Source organism: Adiantum capillus-veneris, chromosome 11, assembly GCF_014529385.1.
Source record: "Adiantum capillus-veneris isolate H3 chromosome 11, ASM1452938v2, whole genome shotgun sequence".
In the NCBI taxonomy this organism is placed as follows: Eukaryota; Viridiplantae; Streptophyta; class Polypodiopsida; order Polypodiales; family Pteridaceae; genus Adiantum; species Adiantum capillus-veneris.
This window is the reverse complement of record NC_140941.1, coordinates 42384922-42393856: the sequence shown is the minus strand read 5'-3', so window position 1 is coordinate 42393856 and position 8935 is coordinate 42384922. Positions and strand designations below refer to the sequence as shown.

General features: G+C 46.2%; 1 pseudogene; it reads left to right on the top strand.

The window, feature by feature from the left end:
• The first annotated feature begins 307 nt into the window (after positions 1 to 307).
• Positions 308 to 8935, top strand: part of LOC147447158 (uncharacterized) — a 124831-nt pseudogene continuing 116203 nt past the window's right edge.

The following is an 8935-nucleotide window of genomic DNA, read 5'->3' as shown; positions in this document are numbered from 1 at the left end:
GCATGGTGGGCTCTTCATGTCAGCAAAGAAGTGTACCACAATGTTTCTACATCGTGCCGAGTCTAGAGGTGTCACTAAGATCTTGGCCACTGGCCACTAGCAACAAAGTTTGCACCAGGTCTTTAACCCCCATGTCTCCCATGTGATGAGATAAACAAGGTCCTGTGCATGAATTCACTCCATCATTGAGTCCATAGTCCACTCATACTGGTCCCAACCACATAAGGAAAAAGAGAAGGCCACTGCTGAGTGCAGGGCCTCTATCCCTGCGATCTCATCCTACTGAAGAGGGTCGAAATGGTTCCCTATGGAAACCCACTACTGCTGGGTTGAAGTCTGTGGAGACCACCCAGAGGGCCAGGATAACATGGTGGCCCTTGTCAATGTCAACCGCAAACCTATTGCTAGCCCTCCTCTACCTGAGCCCCAGGCTCAGAGGGTGAGTATTACTAAGTACCCTATGACTCGGTCTGTTACTGTTGGCTAGTCCTAGGAGGCTAGGGTTGAGCCTTAGGTGAGGGTCGAGGCCTCCTCCGTGGATATACCTTTGCAAGATGGCCCATCTGACAACAATTGAAACACTAATTTGAGAGGCCCAGATACTCCACGCTCTGGTGGAGCCAACCACCACTCACCAGAGGTAGTAGAATGACCTTTAGAAGGGTGTGGGTGTCCCAAACAAGAACACGTACTCTGGGAATGCTGGATGCCTTGGCAACTATAGAGGCTGACATGCGAGGTGTCTCCATAATAGTCCCAATCTTTGAGCCTATCCTCGATAGGAGTAGAAGGTATTCCCTCCTCAAGCCGGGGAAGAGATTGACATGGGAAGGTCTATCTCCTCGACAAGAATTAGAAGATGGGTCAAAACCATGGTGCCACTCTCAAAAATGAGCTCGAACTGCTTAGATGGATAGGGCTTCATCGCAACGACCTTGGATGCCATCTCGAGGGTCTCAAACTCTATCTGGTAATAGCCATGCTTGAGAAGCTGAACATCAAGGATCTTGCCACCTCTGCTAAAAGGTGGGCCTGGAGAACATCATGTATCTATCCTCTGCTCGATCTGGGGCTGAGAATCTTGCAGATAACAATGGTGGCCTAAAGGCACGCCACCTCTGCCTCTAAAAATCTCTTACTCTTTTGGAAAAAGAGCAAAATGGCGCACAAAAATATTGTTTCTCTATATCCTTGTGCATACACAACACCCCAATCCACTAGAGTTCACCTTTGAAACTCTTGACACATGATAGCAGGCCACCGCCTGCACACACACCGATGCGTAAGCATGCACACACTCAACCACACATTTCACTACTTGTTTCAATCCACGCACTGGTTCCAAACACAAAACCATACACTCTCTCTTCCATTATGGACACAAAGAAGGAGCCCGAGGGGCACACATATCCGCAGCAGCACCACTTACACAAGCAGAAGAAGTAGAGAAGGGGAGGCAGGAGAAACGATACAAGAGAAACACCATGGAGGCCTCACCACTTCTCAAGCAACACTTACAACTATTTTACATCAAACGATGCACCCACATGGTCGTTGGGCAAGAAAACACAGTCTTGGGGCTTTGTAGGCACACACCTCTGCACAAAAATCCCTTAGGTAAATACCAACATACCTTGGTTCCCTTGCAAACGTTGGGCAAAAAACCCCTAAAAATGACTAAAAAATGACTTTTATAGGGATGCACTCTTCAATTTCATTAACTGGCCTCTGATTGATCCATCGTGCATCCAAATTTGGTAATTTTGAAGTGGGAACAACCGTCCACCCATGTGATGCCATGTCATCACTGCCCTTGACCGTCGATCGTCAGATGAGTAGGCCACTGTGTCGCCACACTGACCGGCTACCACCAAAACCAAGGGGCTGCCGCCCCTGCGCTCATGAGCGGGGCCAAGAGAGCCAACATAGCGCCGCCCGCACGCGCACAATAGTCGAGCTAATGGTAGATCACTCTCCCCTTTACACACCAGAGAGGACTCACAGTCCACCTTATAAAGACCTCTATTTGGAGCCTATTCCACGCATGTGGGCTCATCTGAGTGCCATGTGGCATTAGGCCATGGATCACTCTTTTGAAACCTCCAAAACCCCTCCAAAAAGCCCAAAAAAACCTTCTTTTGCTTCACCTTCAATTGCCCCTCAATGCTCACAAACTTGATGGACAAGCCACCAAGCCATGTCGAATCCACCACATTGGCCCAAAGCCATGGAAATCTCACTGCCTTCTCACTCCTCTCAGCTCGCTATTCAAGGCCACATACCTGGACAAAATCCATACGACATCTTCTTTCAAGAAACTACACCCAACCTTCGAATGAGCCTATCTAGCCGCCTAGAGATTCGATCAACAAATATTCAACTTCTGCTGTCTCCACACAATGGGCACTACCTCTGATGGGAGCAAAGCGAACCCCAAACACCGACGGCCTCTAAAACGTCGGGGGCCGAATGGCACACCTCGAGCCTGTCAACGGTAAAGCGAACAGGGGGCACCACCTAGCTTTGAGCAGCTAGGACGCAGACCATGATGATATGAACACCGCAAACTTACACACACACACACACACACACATAGAGAGAGAGAGAGAGAGAGAGAGAGAGAGAGAGAGAGAGAGAGAGAGATTTTTGCAAATGAAGAAAGCCCTCGGGGGTGTGAGGGACAATTGTTTTTGCAGTATTTACAATGACCTTCCTTCCAGCGAGGCGGCACACCATGGTTATAGAGAGATAGGGGGGAAAAGATGGTGCAAACTACTTGGTGCATTCTCTAAGACGACTCAGTTATTGTGAAGCTTGCTACCAAGAGCGTGTCTACGTGTGTGCATCGACCATTGGAGTCGAGAGGTGGAATGGCTCCCTTCGCATGGTGCAATTCCCAAGGCAAACCAACACACCAACCCCCTCCCCGGGATGCCAATAATGTCAACTCTTCCTACTACACTCTACCACGTGCCGACCTCTCATGAACTGCCCCCCCCCCCCCGATAGTGACCTCTCAGTGCCAATTTATAGGTGTTGGCTGCTTGGATTATGGTAAGCCCGGTGTGATTAGGGTAAGCTAATTGGGGATACAAAGCAAGCGGTCGGCCCAGTGTGGTTGACCCTTGCTTTGTTTTGGGAGGTTATTAAAAATATGAGAATCTCTAGGTGGGCCTTTGTAACCATAACCTAGAGAGAGGGAATTTACAAAGTGGGAATTTTACAAGGCTTGGGTGAAAACTGAAGAAATGATAAACATAACCTACAAATTACTCAAAATAGCGGCGTGGTTGCGTAATGCCGGCGAATGGTGTATTACTGGTGCGTCAGTGTAGCGTGTACTTCTTTTCGGGGTCGACCGGGGCATGCCTTCGACGCATTACTTCTTTTTGTTGTTGGCGGCGCGTGCTTTGGGTTTTCTCCTTCTTTTGTTGAGTTCGTCGATGTCGTAGGATCCCTTTTTTTTATTTTATCATGTGTGTGCGTATACGTGTGTCATGTGTATATATGTGCATGTGGGCGGATGTGTGTGTATGTGTGAGTGCGCAAGCGTGCGTGGGAACGGGGCCCTATTATGTATATATATATTTTTTAATAAATTTTTTTCTGTGGGTTGGCAGATTGCTACAGATTACGCGAGGGTGAGTGGGGGGAATGGTGTGTGTGTGTGTGTGTGTGTGGATAAGGGTGAATGTGTGTGCGTGTATGTGTTGCGTGTCTAGAGAGAGAGAGAGTGAATTTCCTACGCCTGTACAGGCCCGCGAGGGAGAGAGAGAGAGAGAGAGAGAGAGAGAGAGAGAGAGAGAGAGAGAGAGAGAGAGAGAGAGAGAGAGAGAGAGAGAGAGAGAGAGAGAGAGAGAGAGAGGATATGGCGGGCTGGAACCGTGTGCAGAGCGCGCGCGCGCGCGAGAGAGAGAGAGAGAGAGAGAGAGAGAGAGAGAGAGAGAGAGAGAGAGAGAGAGAGAGAGAGAGAGAGAGAGAGAGAGAGAGAGAGAGAGAGAGAGAGAGAGAGAGAGAGAGAGAGAGAGAGAGATGTGGGTGAGAGGGGGGGGTGGGGTGGTGGGGGTGGTGAGGGGGGGGGGGGGGGGGGGGGGGGGGGGGGGGGGGGGGGGGGGGGGGGGGGGGGGGGGGTAACGGTATCCTTGCGTGCCTTCGGGCTGTGACCACGAGCGGGTGAGAGCGAGGGAGGGATGACGGGCCACGGTCGGCCGACAATGAGCGAGAGAAGGGGAGGGGCTTTGGCAAGGAAGTGGGGTAGGGGGGGGTATGTGGTGAGAGAGAGAGAGAGAGAGAGAGAGAGAGAGAGAGAGATGGGGCATCTTATCTCTTGTTTTGCATGGCGGCTCAAGGACGAGAGGAGGGGGGGAAGAGTCAAGGGGTGGGGAGTGAGGGAGAATATTTGAAGCCGAGAGCGGCTTGCTGCGCTGGGGCATAGACGAGCGGGGGCATGAGGGTGATAAGGCCGGCCAATCAAAGGGAGGGTAACCCTTTGCCCGTAAAAGCGTCGTGAGGTTGACTAGGCATTGCCGAGCCTTTCAACAGTGTCGCCAAGGCTCCAACAGAGGAAAAATAAGTTTTTTTCTTTTTTTTTTCTTTGATTTTTTTTTACAAATCGGCCATCATTAGTCCTTTCCTTTTGGCTAGAGGCATTCATGCTCTAGCCCTTCCTTTGCATCTTTAGCTGTGGAGTTAGAGGGTTCTCCCTCCTCTGGAATGTTTACATGAATTCTGGATCAAACCTAAGAAAATACCTTTTCAGTCTCCATCCATTGACCCTAGTCTTGTGAATTCTCCCATCTGCTTCCATCAGCTTATAGCTGCCATTGTCATAGCGTTTCTTGATGATGAATGGACCCTCCCATCTGGGTTGGAATTTATTGTCCTTCCTGGTGTCGAATCTGTTGTTGTATCTCAGCACTAACATACCTTTTTCCAATCCCTTTTCTTTAAGCCCTTGATTGAAAGTGAGCTGGCGTCATTCGCCTGTGCTGCATAGTGATTGATTGCTTCTTCCCTATCGAGCTAGAGCCTCTCCTGATCCAAGATGTGGTTTCAGAGATTTATGATTGGACGTTGTATCTGGCTAGCCAAAACTCGTAAGCTGGCTATCTGTACCTTTATGGGTAGAATTTCCTCCTTTCCATAAACTAGATGGAAAGGGGTGAAACTTAGTGATGTTCGGAACGTCGTCCGGTAGGCCCAAAGAGGTGCCATGAGATGTTTATCGTAGTCCCCTATGTGATTGTTCACCTGCTTTGTGATGATTTTACAAATCATTCCGTTTACGTTCTCTACCAGACCATTGCATTGTGAATAGTATGGTGTGGAATGTCGGCGTATGATGCCTAACTTCTTCATCAGTTCTCCCACCAAATCACCTCTGAAACCTGGTCCTCTATCTGATATTATCTCAAGAAGAGTGCCAAAACAGCAACAAATATGTAAAAATGAACTTTGCTACCTCTTTGGCTGTAATGCAGGTGGTGATTGTTGCTTCTGCCCATCGAGTCATGTAGTCTACACCCACTATGATGTACAATTTACTAGATTGGGCCCTTGGTAAAGGACCAATTGCATCTATTTCCCATTTCTCAAATGGACTAGGAGTTTGTGGCTCATAGGTTAAGGTGCGAGGTTAAGGCGCGATCACTGGCCACTTGACAAGCCTTACATGTTTTACACCAATGGTGCACATCCCTCTTGAAACTATGCCAAGAGTATACTGCCTATAGAATCTTCCTATTGGTGATATCTAGAGCAAAATGACCGCCGCAGACGCCATCATGGCAACTTGAAATTACCTTTGTGATCTGACTGAAGTTTGGCACCCTCATGAGAATCTGATCCTTGCCCTTTTCAATACAAGTGGTCGTTTACAAGGTGGTATCTGGTAGCCTTCCTGACAAGCCACTATTTTTGGCCTTTGGTGTATCCTTTTGGACATTCTCCTATATCTAAAAAGATGATGACATCAGGCATAGCATCGCTACCTTGAAAGAGGGGTAGCTTTAGTTTGATGGCTCCTACTGGAACGTCTTGTATTCTTTATTTGGCTAGTGCATCTGCCTCCTGATTTTCTGCTTTGGGGACATGAAATAGTTTCACTGCTTCAAACTTCCTTAGAAGATCCTTAACTTGGCGTAGTTGACCAAGTAAAACTTGATTCTTACAAACCCAGGTGCCATTTATCTGCCTTATCAAAATCAAAGCATCGCCAAACACATTTAGGTGATGAATTCCTTGTGAGATACATTGTTCCAACCCAAGAATTAGGGCTGCATATTTTGCTTCATTGTTGGAGTGGGAGTGTAATAACTGCCCAATGGAGAATACTCTTTTTTGTTTCTCGTTGAAAATGACTATGCCTGCTGCAGACTGGTCCATTGTTCTCTTGTATGCTCCATCAAAGAAAAGAGAGTGAGCTCTTTCCAGCCTAGGACTCTCTACCATCATTGTTTCTTCCTTCCCTTCCGTGTTGACCTTCAGCTTCTTCTTATAATGGCGATGAGTGAGAATTCCCGCTAAACTAGCTCGGGTGGAGTTTTCTACTTGCATAGTGTAGTCAAACTCTTGTAATCTAATTAACCACTTTGAGATCCGAGATGAGACATCCATGTGCCGCATTACATATGGGAAAACTTCTTCCATTGTCAAGATTACAAAGGGTCTAGGCAAGAGATAGGAGCGGAACTTTGTGGTAGCAAACATTAGTGCCAGAACCATGTGTTCTACTTCGGTAAATCCCTTTTTTGACGGGGTCATGACACGACTAGAGAACTAAATAGGATGCATGAAAGAAGTTTGGGGGTCCTTTTGCATTAGCACGGCTCCGAGTGTATCACTCCCTACACTAGGGTTCACATTAAATGTCTCATCCCACTTAGGAGGTGAAATAGTGGGAAGCCTAGCTAGGATTTTCTTTATGTTAGTAAACTACTGCTCATTCTCTTCACTCCATGAGAAGACATCCCTCTAGGTGAGTTGTTGTAGGGGAAGGACCACTTGAGCAAGTGAATGAACCTGCTTAAGTATCTTACCTTCTGAAGGAAAGAAACCAGCTGCTTAGCGGTGGTGGGTGACGACAAAGATACCAGTGCTTGAATCTTGCTAGGGTCAGTCTCAATCCCTTTTGCTGAAATTACATGGCCAAGGAGAGTGACTTTGATTTCACCAATGTGACACTTATCCACGTTGAGCTGGCCACCCAAGTTTTGGATCCTGGTTAAGCTATCATAGACTTTGCTTAAATGAAGGGCTCGTAAACTATAGATGCAAATATCATCTATGAAAACCCGTATTGATGTTCCAAAGTAGGGTTGGAAAACAAAGGTCACATAGAGCTGAAATGTGGCTGGGGCGTTAGTGAGGCCAAACGGAATCACTCTATAAGCAAAGCATACCCACGGTGTGATGAAGGTTGTCTTCTTCTGATCTTCTTCCGCAATGCTAATCTGGAAGTATCCTAAGTAGCCGTCACACACTATGTATCGTTCGTGACCTGCCGCTGTCTATTCATGTTCCAATAGAGTTAGATTAAACAAGTGGTGAACCCTCAAACAAAACCCCTCATTGAAAACATATCAATGGTTATCTAAATCGTGAAAAAAACCATCCAAGATATAGCCTTAGAGGTTGGGTGTGGACCTTATACCTAGGATGGACATGTGGTGGACCTATTATTATTTCTCCATGTCCATATTAGCCAAGTGATAAACCTTGTATTTTTTAGGATAGGCACATTGTGGACTACTAGACTAAACCATCTAATATCTATGAAGAGTAGCTTGGACAAATGGTGGACCTTGTATCTCTCCATGCTTCAAAGAAGCATACAAGATGGATAGGTGGTGGAGGTTTACTTCTATCCATGCTTCAATGGAGCTAGCTTGGACAAGTGTTATACCTTCAAGAAGATTTACTTATGGGGTAACCATGTCATGGGTTATCCATGTAGTGAAAAAAAACTAGTGAAGGTATAGCATGACACGGTGGACCATGCTACTAAAGGTTGGAAAAATGGTGGAGCTATATACTAAACCACCTATTATCTGTGAATCTCAGCTTGGACAAGTGGTAGATCTTTGCTTCTCTCCATGTTTTGATGAGCCTAGCTTGGACAAGTGGTACAACTTTGCTTCTCTCCATGTTTTGATGAGCCTAGATTGGATGAGTTGTGGACCTTGAAACAAAACCCTCTATGTAGGTTGAGAAAGAAAAACCATTCAAGATTTATCTTTATAGACTCAACAAGTGGTGGACCTTGCACCTAGATACTAGGATGAGTAATTCATGCACCTTGTATCATTTCTCAATGCCCATCTTTGGCTATGCATGTTGTGGACTATTAGACTACATCATCTACTATCCTCTACGAATTGCTTTGACGTGTCGTGAAACTTCACACAAAAAACTCAATGTATAGCATAGCTTGGGTTCTCCATGTTTTAATGGAGCCTAGTTTAATGAACATATGATAAAGCTTAGTTTTGTCCCAATCTCAATGGATCTTAGTTTTGCCAAGTGGTGGAGCTTACTTCTTTCCATGTTTCAAAGAAGCACAGATAGAATAAATGATGGATCTTTTCTTTTATGCCAGGTCCAATAGAGCTAGCTTGGAAAAGTGGTGGAGCTTTTCTTCTATTCACATTCCAATAGAGCAAGCTTGGACAAGTGTTGAACCTTCAAACAAAATCCCTCATTGACAGTGATAGCCATTTTTTGGCTCTCCGTAATTGCCATAGTAATCTTCCTCACCCTACCAAATTCACCCAAAAACTATGGCTATCCCTACCATTTCACTGTACATAGGCGTGTGTGAGTTACGGGACTTTTCCCATATCTCCTTAAAAACCCTCAGCTAACTAGTCACTGGGCTAGTTGAGCCAAAAAAATAAATAAATTCAAAAAAATAAAATATATTATGGCCCATTTGTGT